Raw genomic sequence first — 14,899 nt, forward strand, 5'->3', positions numbered from 1 at the left:
ATTCATAAAGAAACCAGAAGCATTTTTACTCGGCATTGTGGGGAGTGATATAAATAGAAAGGAATGTAAGCTCTTTTTATATGCAATAACAGCAGCAAGAATATTACTGGCCCAAAAATGGAAGCAAGAAGAATTGCCGACGATTGAAGAATGGAGAATGAAGTTAATGGACTATGCAGAATTAGATAAACTAACAGGAAGGATTCGAAACCGGCAGGACCAGAAATTCACGGAAGACTGGAGTAAATTTACGGACTACTTGAAAAGTATTTGTGAAGATCAGACGATGTTTGTAGGTTTGCAAGAAGTTTTGTGAGGAGTATTATTGGAAGTATTGCAAAATTGGAGAAGGGGAAGGATGATTTGTTAAGAGATGTAAAGGCAGTATAAAGTTAAGAAATTCATAAGTACTGTAGTGGTTAAAAAGGTGGATCATCAGAGGTGCTGATGGAAGTCTAAAAAGATTGTATAAGTGATAAGTTTTGTAGTACATTTTATAATAAAAAATAAAAGTTTTAGCATGACTTAAATTGTGAAAAGTCTTTTTTATTTTTTATTTTTTAAAAACAGTTGTCATCCAATTTTATCACGACTCTTCCTCTAGGCATGGTGTGTGGGGAGAAAATGGACATATGGCAACCTCTAGGGTTTCTGCTCCAAAGAGAGGAACTGAAGTGACAGACTAGGCGCTAAAATGCACTGTTGGCCAAGCATCACTCTTTCTATCTCTCACATTCGTGTCTGAAGAATGCTCGGTTGATTTTCTGTTCTGTTGTTTTTATCCCAGTATCTGTCATAATGTTGACTGTAATTGTGGGAGGCGAAATGTGTTTTGCCTTAGAAAGGAGAATGGTCTGCATGGAATACATCTTCTCTAACATCTTCTTTCCCACTAAAGCACTGATTTTAAGGGCAGCAGTTCTTGGAAGAATTCTTTTTCCTAATGACCAGGAACCAAGTTTCTTTTGATCTTCCTCCTCCTCCTCTGGAGCAGATGCTCAGTAATTTATTCCTTTCACTGAGACAGGTAGAAAAAAGGCATTTTTTTGCTATCGCGTGTATAGTGTATGTCAAGACAGAGAAATGTTTCAGAGATAAAGAATAGACTCAAAAAGTAGGTGTATGTTATTGTAGCACAATATATATAGTCCGTTAAACTTTGTGATCATTTGTTATACATCAGGAGTTGTAGGATATATGTGTTTTTGTTCCAAGAATGGAACAGCCTACACAAAAGAAAAGGAAATGACTGAAACCTGTAGAACATTTTGCCCATTTGTCTAGTTAAACTTAAACCCTTCTTTTCTTCTCTTCAGCTAGGCTGAAGAAATCTAGATAGATTTAATAAATGATTGGATTGGAGAGCACTCGAGACACATGATAGCAGATCTGGAAATTCTGCTCCTTATATAGATATTTTTATTCTAAAAACTGTTTAGTTGTCATTCAACTAATGACAGGTGTGGAGGACTCCCTGGTCCTTAATGGGGTAACAGTGCCCCTGAAGGACCAGGTGCGCAGCCTGGGAGTCATTTTGGACTCACAGCTGTCCATGGAGGCACAGGTCAATTCTGTGTCCAGGGCAGCTGTCTACCAACTCCATCTGGTATGCAGACTGAGACCCTACCTGCCCGCAGACAGTCTCACGAGAGTGGTGCATGCTCTAGTTATCTCCTGCTTGGACTACGTGGGGCTACTTTTGAAGGTGACCCAGAATCTACAACTAATCCAGAATGTGACAGCTAGACTGGTGACTGGGAATGGCCACCAAGAGCATATAACATCAGTCCTGAAAGACCTTCATTATCTCCCAGTATGTTTCCATGCACAGTTCAAAGTGTTAGTGTTGACCTTTAAAGTCCTAAATGGCTTCGGCCCAGTATTCCTAAAGAAGCATCTCCACCCACATCGTTCAGTCTGGACACTGAGGTCCAGCTCCGAGGGCCTTCTGGCAGTTCCCTCACTGTGAGAAGTGAGGTTACAGGGAACCAGGCAGAGAGTTTTCTTGGTAGTGGAACGTCCTCCCATCAGATGTTAAGGAAATAAACAACTATCTGATTTTTTGAAGACATCTGAAGGCAGCCCTGTTTAGGGAAGTTTTTAATGTTTGATGTTTTATAGTCTTTTTCATATTCTGTTGGGAGCCACCCAGAGTGGCTGGGGAAACCCAGCCAGATGGGCATGGTATAAATAATAATAGTTTAATTATAATTATTATTATTATTCATCTGCTAAGGATCATGAACACAAATGTATCAGCAATGACAAACTATCAAAACAAGGTAAGGTTGCAAAGATAGAAGTTCTTCTAGCAGAATTACTGACATTAACTGTTTAACCAGCGGAATCACAAGATTCATTTCATGTGATGCATTTGCCACTGCCCATATCATGTTGCTCTCTAGGCAGGCATTTTTGAGGAAGGGTGGAGGAGCATAGCTGTGAGGTACTCGATGTTGAGTCCGAAGTGTAGTCCTGGCTGCACCACTGGCCATTTTAGTATTGTCATAGTTCAAATGAGATGAAAACTAAAGGTCACTGTATGCAACTAGCACTTGGAGCTGTTCCAGACTTGCCCTTGTCCCACTTCTTCCCCCCCCCCAGGGAAACTCGACTCTTACCGCTGAATTAGAGCCAACTTCAATTGAGTTTGCTTCAGAATGATGTTTGCTCCAATGTATCTCCAAAGATACATTGGATGCAGGTAGCGCTGTGGGTTAAACCACTGTGCCTAGGACTTGCCGATCGGAAGGACTTGCCGATCGGAATGTCGGCGGTTCGAATCCCCACGACGGGGTAAGCTCCTGCTGCTCGGTCCCTGCTCCTGCCAACCTAGCAGTTCGAAAGCATGTCAAAGTGCAAGTAGATAAATAGGTACCTCTCCGGCGGGAAGGTAAACGGCGTTTCTGTGTGCTGCTCTGGTTTGCCAGAAGTGGCTTAGTCATGCTGGCTACATGACCCAGAAGCTGTACGCTGGCTCCCTTGGCCAATAAAGTGAGATGAGCGCCGCAACCCCAAAGTTGGCCACGACTGGACCTAATGGTCAAGGGTCCCTTTAGCTTTACCTTTTTATCTCCAAAGAGCAGGTTTTCTGGGGGAAACAGAGGGGGAAGGGCAAAACCACTCAGACCCATGTTTTCTAGGCACAGGGCAAATGTACATCTGGATGACATCTTTATCTGGACTCTACCACTTCAAGCTACAATTGCGTTGGCGAGGAAGGGAAGTGATTGTTTCCTCAAAGAAACAAAACCCTATCCCTCCCACACACAAAAACCAAAGGCATAGAATCCTTGAGAAAAGGCATCATTCTGACTTTAATCTCTGACATGCTTGCTTTCTATGTGAAAGGAGGTTCTTTTTCAAGAGCATGCAAACATCCACCCCTTCATAGCCTGAGCTGATAGTATAAACTGATTCCTTTCTTCCCTTCCCTGCAGATGACAGGTGAATGGAAAGTGGAAGCTTATCTCATTTCACGCCTGAACGAGAACATATACTAGTCATCTATATTTATTTTTAAGTTTTATTCATAGTTCGAAAGCACATCAAATGCAAGTGGATAAATAGGTACCACTCCACCGGGAAGGTAAACAACATTTCCATGCGCTGCTCTGGTTCTCCAGAAGTGGTTTAGTCATGCTGGCCACATGACCCGGAAGCTGTCTGTAGACAAACACCAGCTCCCTTGGCCAGTAAAGTGAGATGAGTGTGCAACCCCAGAGTCGTCAGTGACTGGACCTAACAGTCAGGGGTACCTTTACCTTTACTATGGTATCTGAAAGCTTGGAAGGAGGGAGGTTGGCAGACTGTTGGTTGAGCCACTGTACCTATTCCCCCTCCCCCCAAAAAAAGCTCAACTGGGCAATGCTCCCCCCAAAAAGCTTGACAACTCTTGGCAATGACAATGGGTAGATCACTGCCAGTTTTATTATCCTGGGAGTAGATCACAGTCTCTCGAGAGTTGGATGTGCCTGGTATATAAAGGTAAAGGGACCCCTGACCATTAGGTCCAGTCGTGACCGACTCTGGGGTTGCGGCGCTCATCTCGCTTTATTGGCCAAGGGAGCCAGTGTACAGCTTCCGGGTCATGTGGCCAGCATGACTAAGCCGCTTCTGGCGAACCAGAGCAGCACACGGAAAACGCCGTTTACCTTCCCGCCGGAGCAGTACCTATTTATATACTTGCACTTTGATGTGCTTTCGAACTGCTAGATTGGCAGGAGCAGGAACCGAGCAACGGGAGCTCACCCCGTCGTGGGGATTCGAACCGCCGACCTTCTGATCAGCAAGTCCTAGGCCGGTGTCCCCCTGGTATATACCCCCTGGCATATACCCACGTGTATTTTCAGATTAAGTGGTCCATAAATCTCTCTAAATAAATAAAATACACGAATAGCAGGTTAGGAACTAAGCTACTCCTCCTTTTCTCCAAGAAAAGAAAAGAAAAGGAAAGAAAGAAAGAAAGAAAGAAAGAGAGAGAGTGTGAGAGAGAGAGAGAGAGAAAGGAGAGAAAGAAGAAAGAATAAGGAACATTTATGAGCAAATGCAACTACAAGCACTTACAGGCTTCAGCTGAGAACTATGGAGTTAAGGCAAAACTAAAAGGGAAAAGAGATTTTGAAGGAGAAAGGTGGAAATTCTCTGGGAGTGAGTGACAGGTGTATGGGGCATCAAGGGAAAATGAGAGGGAGCAGGAGTCTTGTGTGTAGCTGCAGAATCTGAAGACAGAAGGCAAAAATGGTGAGGTAGTGGAAATCATGGGGAACAGACAGTACTGCAGAGAGGTTTTTAAAGATCCAGCTTCAGTTCACTTGAATTTTTTTTACTTTTGTAGTAGTAGATAGGCTCTGTCCCACTGCAGATGAGCAGTAATAAATATGATCTCTTTCAGACTTGATGGACTGATTTTTGCATCAGGAATTCCTGGCAGCTGCTACTCATCTAGTGGGAAACGGGTGATTCATCCTCAGCTCCAGATAAGCAGAGGCAGCTTTTGTGCCAGAGCATCTATACAGAAAGCAGTCTATGAAAAACAAACTAGTCTTTGAAAGCACTGCAGGTTGACAGCTTGCAGCCATACCAGCCCCAATTTATTTGCAGAGACTGCCTCTGATAGTAACATCAAAGAATGGAGGAGATTCGTCTGCACAGCAGGGTTCCCATAAGCTGAGTTGAATTTTGTGAACTAGAGTTGAGCCCAGTTCTCTATTATCTGTGATACTGATTCTCCTTTATGCGCAGCATTCTTGACAACAGACACCTAAGCAAAGAATGGCAACTTAGTGCTAGAATTGTAGGGAGAATGTTTAATCATTAAATCACATCCCACAAGGGAAAATGGGGAGAAAAGGTGTCTCTCTCCAAAATAACTTAAATACAACTCCAAGCATAGGCAAACTTGGCCCTCCAGATGTTTTGTGACTACAGCTCCCATCATCCCTAGCTAACAGGACCAGTGGTCAGGGCTGATGGGAATTGGAGTCTCAAAACATCTGGAGGGCCAAGTTTGCCTATGCCTGGTTTAGACTGTAGGTATTTTTGATGGCCTGGGACTTGGGCTCAGACTCAGAACCAGAGGAGTCTCAGTCTGCACCGGATCCTTTGCCTCAGGCATCACCTCAACCAAGTCTGGGGCCTGATCCTGAAGGGCCCCAGTCTGCACAGGTTCCCCTGCAACAAACACCAGCTGGGCCGAGTCAGGGGCTTGAGCCTGCCCTGGCTCCAGATGCGGGGATTACCTCGTTGCCTTCAGCTGGGCCATCACTTACAGCTGCTCCACTACCGGTTTGGTCGGGGAGGCTGAGGCGGCCCCTGGGTCTAGTAACCCACCAACGTCTCCCTGCAGAGACTAAGGTCTGAGAGAAGGACAGACCTGAGTACTTGCAGGAGGAGTGCTCACCTTTGGGCAAAACAGGGAGGTGAGTCGCTGGGGGATCAGGACCAACCGCTACCCTGACAAAGATAAAAGGCTTTCGGACCCCGCCCCACGTTGTGGGAGCCACATTGCTGTATGCTAGATCCTGCCTGAGATCTTGTACCTGTCCTTGCCTGGTTTCCTGCCTCGTGTCCTGCCGGACTGACTCCTAGTGGAACCTTCGGATTCTGGACTGGTCCTGGACTGCGTTTCATGGGTTACCCCAGGGTCCAGCACAGTATTGCTAGTTATTCCTGCATTGCTATTATTCCTTTCCAGTCAGATTCCCCCTTTCCTCACTCTTTCTAGTACTCCAGAGGGCTTCTAACTGGTCCCCTTGTGTAGGAAAACAAAATTATGTCATTCAAAGGGGCAATACAGAATTCTTGTAATGCTCCTAACTAGAAAGGTCATTTGCCTATCTAGGGCACAAATCCTACCATGAAGTTCCTTGCTAATTGGTCAATATTCCTGTCAAGCCCTCTTCATGGTAAACTCAAAATAATTACCATTCAGGAGTAGCCTTAGCCTAACCTAGCACCACACACCTTTGGCAGTGTGGTTGCTATCAACTGCCTTACACGTTTTGTTTTTTTACACTTAGCTCCCCCTCCCCTATTGTTTTCTTTTAAATGTCACTTTTTCCTTAAGGGCCTGTGCTACTGGCCTACTTAACCTCCCCAGATCACTTCCCTCTGCATTAGCCAGCTCTATTGTTCAGGCAGTTTATTTTATCTGACAGTCGTGGGAGATGATTTACTATTGGCCTCTGCTGTTTCCATTCTATGTTTAAGAGCCAACGCAGATGTGACTGGTGTTCCAGAGTTCTTCCAGTTAAGAGTACAAAATTTTGCAGAGTAATGGACACCAAAGTAGAAGCTGAACTAAGGAAATAATTAGAGGGAAGATAAAGTTTGAGGTTTGCTTATTTTATATGTTGTAGTGATCTGTTTTCAAAGTGTCTCACAAATGACACGCATCAGATTATTTTTAAAATGCAAAACATTGGTGGGAAGGGGGAATTTGTTAGGAAACGTATCAATATAAATTCAAATTAGACAAAAGCCAATTCAGCAGACATATAATAAGATTCAGTATTGTTGTAAACAAAATCGGCCCTTTTTCCCTTATGGGGTATCCAAGAGCCCGTATAGAGTCCTTAAGTGGGTTCCCTATCGGTAGGAGAAAATAAGAGGCCAACCAGAGAATACTGAGAAGCAAAGCAGCTAGTAAGCCTGATCTTTATTAAAGCTGTTGCAACAGGGTGCTCCCCACATGCAGGAGCATGGAGGAGGACCCAGAACAAAGGTGTGCCTGCCCTTATATAGACATTTTAAATTCCCTGCCCTGGAGCTCCAGACCACCCCTCCATACATCATACATATATCACAGAAGGGGTGTAACCCAAGACCAACCCCACAAACATCATACCTACATCACAGAAAAGGTGGTCTACAACAGAAATTTGAATGTTGTTGTTTTTCCTGTCTGCCAGGTTGTCTGATAATGCCTTATCTGATTGCCTTTCCTGGTAGTCTGGCCATTCCTTTGAGATGGTGATTACCCAATTCCTGAGACAATGGGAAGGTTCCCTCACCCCCTCCCTCCTTGCAGAGAAAACATTTGGTCAGTTTGGGAGCCAAAATGGTTTCAGGACGGTCTTCCTGTGCTGCTCCAAACATGTGGTTTATATATTTATGTACGTGTTTGCTTGGTACATTTATGAACATTTATTACATATCTAAGACCTTAAAATTCTTATAACAATTTCATAATAAAATAAATCACCTTCTGCACACACACATGTTCTGCCAAATGGTTATCTTTTGCAGTGTTTTCACAACGGAGACAACTGGTCAGCTTCCTTGCTTTTTAAAGGAACATTGTAAAAGACTTTCTTTGACCTCGCTAGACAATACTTCTGTACAGTAGGGAATAAAAAGTGAATTGAATTGTTTCTGACAGCAAAGTAACTTGTCAGTTCCTATATCTTGTTGCGTAGGAATTCATCTGTTTCTAGTGCTTAATTCTTTGCTTTGAAAGGCTAGGCAAAAAAAAGGAGAAATCTTGGTGAGAAGAAAAAAGGAGTGGAGGATGGGAGGAGTAATGAAGGAGTAAATTACCCAAGAATGAAATATATGTATATTGTATTTCAGTTGCACTGCTGGGCTGAGCTGGGATGCATGTCGTGGTGTGAGAGCTCAGAACATACTGTTGCTCAGGGAACTAAACAGTTGGCAGTCCCAGCTGTGTGACAGCAGAGAGCGTTGTCAGTTTGGCTGGCATTAGCACCACACATAGGGCAGGCTGAGAACTGGGGAAGGTCCCAGCATATAGTGATGATAAGTGACAGGATCTGAAATGTAAGAAGGCTGAAGGAGGGCTTCAGGGTAGAATGATGTGAGAAACATGAATCTGAGGGTATGCATTGAAGGGTGTGTGTGACAGGTGAGAAGACCATGCTCCATGTTTTCACTCCAAAGCATGGAAACCTACACAAAGACATTTGTTAAACTGGCTTTTCTTATAAATGAGGGAAGGAATGGCTTTTCTCCAGCATATGATTCCCTGACAAAGCTGTATAATAATAATGATAATGATGATGATGATGACGACGATGATAACGATAACAACAACAACAACAACAATTTATTATTTATACCCCGCCCATCCGGCTGGGTCACCCCAGCCACTCGGGGCGGCTTCCAACAAAACACTAAAATACAATAACCTATTAAACATTAAAAGCTTTGCTAAACAGGGCTGCCTTCAGATGTCTTCTAAAAGTTTGGTAGTTATTTTTCTCTTTGACATCTGGTGGGAGGGCATTCCACAGGGAGGGCGCCACTACCGAGAAGGCCCTCTGCCTGGTTCCCTGTAACTTGGCTTCTCATAGCGAGGGAACTGGCAGAAGGCCCTTGGCACTGGACCTCAGTATCCGGGGAGAACGATGGAAGTGGAGACGCTCCTTCAGATATACTGGGCCAAGGCCATTTAGGTAAAATGGACCTACATCACAGTCCTCCTCTGGTCCATTATGATGTCACTCAGGTGTTGCTCAGGTGTTCTGAGAAGATGGTGATCTCAAGCTGCTTTTCAATATTGCAGGTTGCCAGGTCCCCCTGCACCTCATAGCTGCTCTGTCCCCTGCTGCAGTTTTGTTCCACCTCTATCTGCCAGAGTCACTTGCAGAACTTGATCAAAATCTCCCCTCACTGGCTGTACAGTACTTCACAAATTCCTCACATTGTATTCTTCTTCCACCATTCCTTCTCCTCGCTCTCCCTCTCCCTCACAGTCCCCACCCTCACTTTCCCTCTTCCTAGCAGTTGTCAAGGCTTCCCAAAACCATCTTTGCTTATTCCCTGTTTCCCCCAGGCAACTATAGTGGTACCTCAGGTTACATACGCTTCAGGATACAGACTCCGCTAACTCAGAAATAGTGCTTCAGGTTAAGAACTTTGCTTCAGGATGAGAACAGAAATCGGGCTCAGGCAGCAGCAAGAGGCCCCATTAGCTAAAGTGGTGCTTCAGGTTAAGAACAGTTTCAGGTTAAGAGCGGACCTCCGGAATGAATTAAGTACTTAACCTGAGGTACCACTGTAGCCTTATGAGATATATTAAATCCAAACAGAGACATTAAACCTCTCATCACGGAACATGAATATACGTACATTTGCCGTGGAGGCTTGAGGGAAATTGCCACCACCACACGATTTCTGTTCTCATCCTGAAGCAAAGTCCCCCCCCCATTTTTTTTTATGCATTTTATAACACAAATAAAGAACACAGAGAAGAACAAACAATACAAACAAATTCTTGTCATATCCTTATTTTTCTAAATATTGTTAAGTGGGCTTCCCCAAGACCCACCTGTCTGATTTTCATTTTACTTCATCTTTAGCAGTTTACATATATCATAGTTTCTAACCATCTATTTTTTTATCACGCTTAAAATAACTTCACATTTTATCATTTATAAATAATACTATTTTAAAATACACTATCTTCTACAGTGGTACCTCGGGTTACATATGCTTCAGGTTACATACGCTTCAGGTTACAGACTCCGCTAACCCAGAAATAGTGCTTCAGGTTAAGAACTTTGCTTCAGGATGAGAACAGAAAACGTGCTCTGGCGGTGCAGTGGCAACGGGAGGCGCCATTAGCTAAAGTGATGCTTCAGGTTAAGAACAGTTTCAGGTTAAGAATGGACCTCCGGAACGAATTAAGTACTTAACCCGAGGTACCACTGTACTTCTAACCTGACAGCCTATATCCACTTCCAAAGCTGTTCTAAGATTTAAATATTAACATATTTTTTTCAAATATTCCTTAAACTTCTTCCAGTCTTCTTCCACCGTCTCTTTTCTCTGGTCTCGGAGTTTCCCAGTCAGTTTGGCAAGTTCCATATAGTCCATCATCTTCATCTGCCATTCTTCGATAGTTGGTAAATCTTGTTTCTTCCTGAAGCATAGTTCTTAACCTGAGGTACTATTTCTGGGTTAGCGGAGTCTGTAACCTGAAGCGTCTGTAACCTGAGGTACCAGTGTATTGCCAAAAAGAAAGTGGGCCACTAAAAGAGCACTAAAAGCACTAAAAGAAAGTTGGTGGGCTGGGTATTGTGGGTGAAGAAACCAAAGGGACATGATATTGCTGGTCCCTGCCAGGGAAATTGTGCAACCTCTGCAGTATTGTGAACTGGCAGACCTAAAGCTGCAACGAGGACAACAACAAAAAGGAGTGTGTTTGTGCATATATGTGTGTGTGCGTGCATGCGTGCGTGTGTGCGCACACACTGAATTTCACATGATTGTAGCTAACCAGACAGTTCTTTGTAGACTTCTACGGCTGTATTCTAATATTGCTACTCTTGGATCTATTCTGCAAGTGGTTCTGTTTTCATGGAACCAGGTCATGGGATACTTTTTGTATTTTTTGGTGGTAATTTTATTTACACAAAATAAACAGGCTAAGAATGGGTAAAGGTACAGTGGTACCTCAGGTTACATACACTTCAGGTTACATACGCTTCAGGTTACAGACTCCGCTAACCCAGAAACATTACCTCAGTATAAGAACTTTACTTCAGGATGAGAACAGAAATCGTGCTCCGGCGGCGCGGCGGAAGCAGGAGGCCCCATTAGCTAAAGTGGTGCTTCAGGTTAAGAACAGTTTCAGAACGCACCTCCGGAACGAATTAAGTACTTAACCTGAGGTGCCACTGTATAGCTGAACTCCAGGAAATGTGCCAAATTTGTTGCACCCATTCAGATTTCTAGGGGAACACAGCCAGCTGCAAAATACTCTTAGCTTCCAGAATCTAAAACTTACCCACCCTCTGATTCTAGGTGACTCCAAATTATTTCACATCCAAAGCCACCTCAATAACGTGACCCCCAGCCAGGTGTTAGGAAGGAAGATACTGGTAGTCTCTGGTTTATTTAGTTTCTGAGGCAATGCATTACCTCTAGCTTACATAACAAAGGAGATCTGGTCAGGGCAATTTATGTAACAAAAGAAACTAGTTTGGCCATTTTAGTAATACTCCCTTTCTCCAGACCTCGGTTTTCTAACTATAGAATCACATGGCTGGAGGAGATGCCAGAAATAATTTAGTCCAACCCCAATGCTATAAAAAATATTTTCCCCCTCTGAATTATTTCCTTCAAAGAGGACCCACCAAACTTTCTTTATATAGCAACGAAAGTGCATGTTTTCTAACCCATCCAAGCTTTCCTTTTATCTCGTAATTAATCTTTAATAGTAAATTAGGTTTATTTCTGACCTTTCCATGCACTCTACTTTTTGATAAAGAGAAGTTCCACGTCGGTTGGATCGAAAAGGTACAGCACGTTAATGAATCCAGTAATGTAAGGTAATAGAATTTGAACTAATTTAATTTTTTTTGTGTGTAGTCTCTGTCAGTGTCTGGTAAAATAAGACAGCTTAGATCATCTATTACATAGATAAGTCTGTGAAAGCAATTGGAAAAAATTATGTATTTGGAAAAGGAGGGAATTATGGAAGTAACTGATAGACAAAGCTCTGAACAATAGTCTTATGATTAGTAAAGACAAGTTAATGCTATGGTGCATTTCACTTCCCACTCTCTGCCAACCCCCCCCCCCCCGGTTCTATTTTTACAATTTGTGTGCCATTGATTGATTTGGTAGTTCTTAAAAGGACTATTTCTACTGTTAAAGAGCACCTGTGGTGTACAGTATTAGGGCTCAGAGCCCCCATTTAGCCATAAAGCAAACTTGAATCAGTCTTCTCAGTAGTGGTGCCAGCCCTGTGCCTGCCCTGTGGAACGCCCTTCCATCAGATGTCAAGGAAATAAACAACTATCTGACTTTTAGAAGACATCTGAAGGCAGCCCTGTTTAGGGAAGTTTTTAATGACTGATGTTTTATTGTGTTTTTCATATTCTGTTGGGAGCCACCCAGAGTGGTTGGGGAAACCCAGCCAGATGGGCGGGGTATAAATAATAAAATTATTACCGTATTTTTTGCTCTATAGGACTCACTTTTTCCCTCCTAAAAAGTAAGGGGAAATGTGTGTGCGTCTTACGGAGCGAATGCAGGCTGCGCAGCTATCCCAGGAGCCAGAACAGCAAGAGAGAACGCTGCTTTTGCTGCGCAGCGATCCCTCTTGCTGTTCTGGCTTCTGGGATTCAGAATATTTTTTTCCTTGTTTTCCTTCTCCAAAAACTAGGTGCATCTTATAGTCTGGTGTGTCTTATAGAGCAAAAAATACGGTACTACTACTACTACTTCTCAGCCACCATATCTCACAGAGTTGTTGTGAGGATAAAATGGCAGGAACTGTGTACACCAGCCTGACCTCCTTGGACATACATTTGCTTGCAAAAACAACAACAACAACAACAACACAACTGAGAACCAGTATAGTGGAATGGTTAGAACACCAAAGTCGATCAGGGGTACTATTCAACTATGAAGCTCAGCAGATGAACTCCAAGAAACGTGACAAATTCGTTGCACCCTGTGGCATTTGTCCTTCTATGTGTGTGACATCATACTGGATTCATTGGATTTTACTAATTGTAAAATGACTAACCAATGGGAATCCAGGGGGCAGAGGCAACGGTGTATAAGATTTAAGCACAGAAGTTTTTAGAGAGTTAGTGTTGTTGAGAAGACAGTCTGGAGTTAGAAGAGACACAGGATAAGTCTGTGGGTTGGTCTAGTCTGGTGTGAGAGAATTTGTTAAGAGGAGTCAGTCAAACAGTTGAGATAATCAGTCAGAAGGTATTAGGAAGATATAGGCCAGTAAGGAAACTAAAGTTAAGATACCGACAAGAATATTATCTGAGAAACCATAAACTTGTTAATGTTTGTAAAATAAACTTGTTTTTTGATTCACTTTTAACAACTGACTGGACTCAGTGTTTTACCAAAAAATAACTGGTTGGTGGCAGCGGGGAAGGGAGCACAGTGGTGGCACAGGGATCAAGAGACGGTTAAACGTCCAGGGACCCTGTGTGATCGCCACAAACCCCTTCAGATTTCCAGGGGAATGCAGCCAGCTTTCGATCTCTTAGTCTAAGCTACTTCATTGTACTGTTTCATTGAACTCAGCTCCGGCACGTCTCAGGTGTGCACCGTTGCCATTCTAAGAGAACAAGGGAAAAGTACATGGTGAGCTCCAGCATCTCCTTTTCTAGAAAAATATCACTGGATGAGAGAGAGCAGATTGAAGCCTCCCCTCCAAAATGGGGAAATAAAAGCTGACATTGGGGAAATTTAATGAAAAATTCACTGCTAGTCCCCAAATTATGCTCATCAGTAATAAGATGGGTTCAGAGTGCGAACAGGAAGTGTTCAGTAGTAGGCAAACAAATTATACTGATTACTGAATTTGTATTTATTATTTTGCTTCCTTTCTAATTTTTGGTATATCTTATTGAAGAGTTCGGGAAATCTATTAATGTCTCCGAAAGCCATCACAGTACTTTGCCTGTCTTTAGCAAACAGGCTGGCTGGTACTGCGGTTTATTTATTATGTATTTCTTATGAGAATTCTTAGCAAGGCGTCAAAACAATTTCCCAGGGCAGCTTACAGAACGTAAGAAAATACCATGAAAGAATAATTTAAGCAAAACGCATGAATGCCGGCAGCAGCAATTCTGATGCAGAAGGTGCTGCTTCAGAATGCCATATATGAATTTTTCTGTACTTGCTTTTTCAGTTTTGAAACAGTGTTCCTTTGTTGAAACATCCTGATGCTTAATCTTTCTTAGAATGAGGCTGCAGCACCTGTATACAGAGGGACTCCCATTGGGCTGAAGAGAGTTCATCCCTCCTCAATGCATGTGCAGGGCAGTTCAGTGCAGTAGGGGCAACATGAGGAATAGGAAGGTTTTGCATGCCTGTCCTTAGGCAGAGTAAGGTGGCAAAAGCTGAGGGGAAGGGCCACGGCCAGATTTAGGTTGGATGAGGCCCTAAGCTACTGAAGGTAACGGGGCCCTTTATATGTCCAGCTGTCCTTTGTCAACAACAAATTGCCAAATATACCATATTTTTTGCTCTATAAGACTCACTTTTTCCCTCCTAAAAAGCAAGGGGAAATGTGTGTGCGTCTTATGGAGCGAATGCAGGCTGTACAGCTATCCCAGAAGCCAGAACAGCAAGAGGGATCACTGCTTTCACTGTGCAGCGATCCCTCTTGTTGTTCTGGCTTCTGAGACTCAGAATATTTTTTGTTTGTTTTCCTCCTCCAAAAATTAGGTGTGTCTTATGGTCTGGTGCGTCTTATAGAGCGAAAACTATGGTATGTTATATGGTAATTTATGGACCTAATAGGTATCTGGGACATGGGTGGCGCTGTGGTCTAAACCACTGAGCCTAGGGCTTGCTGATCAGAAGGTCGGTGGTTTGAATCTGGTTCGCCAGAAGTGACTTAGTCATGCTGGCCACATGAACTGGAAGCTGTACGCTGGCTCCCTCGGCCAATAAA

General features: G+C 43.3%; 1 protein-coding gene and 1 long non-coding RNA gene across 5 annotated transcripts in view; one reads left to right on the forward strand and one right to left on the reverse strand.

Annotated features, from left to right (window-relative positions):
• KCNIP4 (potassium voltage-gated channel interacting protein 4) overlaps positions 1-14,899 on the forward strand; it is a 408,026-nt gene that overhangs the window by 142,224 nt on the left and 250,903 nt on the right. The gene's annotated exons all lie outside the window — the stretch shown is intronic.
• LOC309377464 lies at positions 7,129-7,677 on the reverse strand. Its single transcript, XR_014171599.1, has 2 exons — positions 7,333-7,677; positions 7,129-7,283 (listed from the first exon to the last, which is right to left on the reverse strand). It is a non-coding gene; the product is annotated as an uncharacterized lncRNA (long non-coding RNA).

The sequence above is a fragment of the Podarcis melisellensis genome (genome assembly GCF_964234715.1).
Source record: "Podarcis melisellensis genome assembly, chromosome: 9".
NCBI classification, from domain to species: Eukaryota; Metazoa; Chordata; class Lepidosauria; order Squamata; family Lacertidae; genus Podarcis; species Podarcis melisellensis.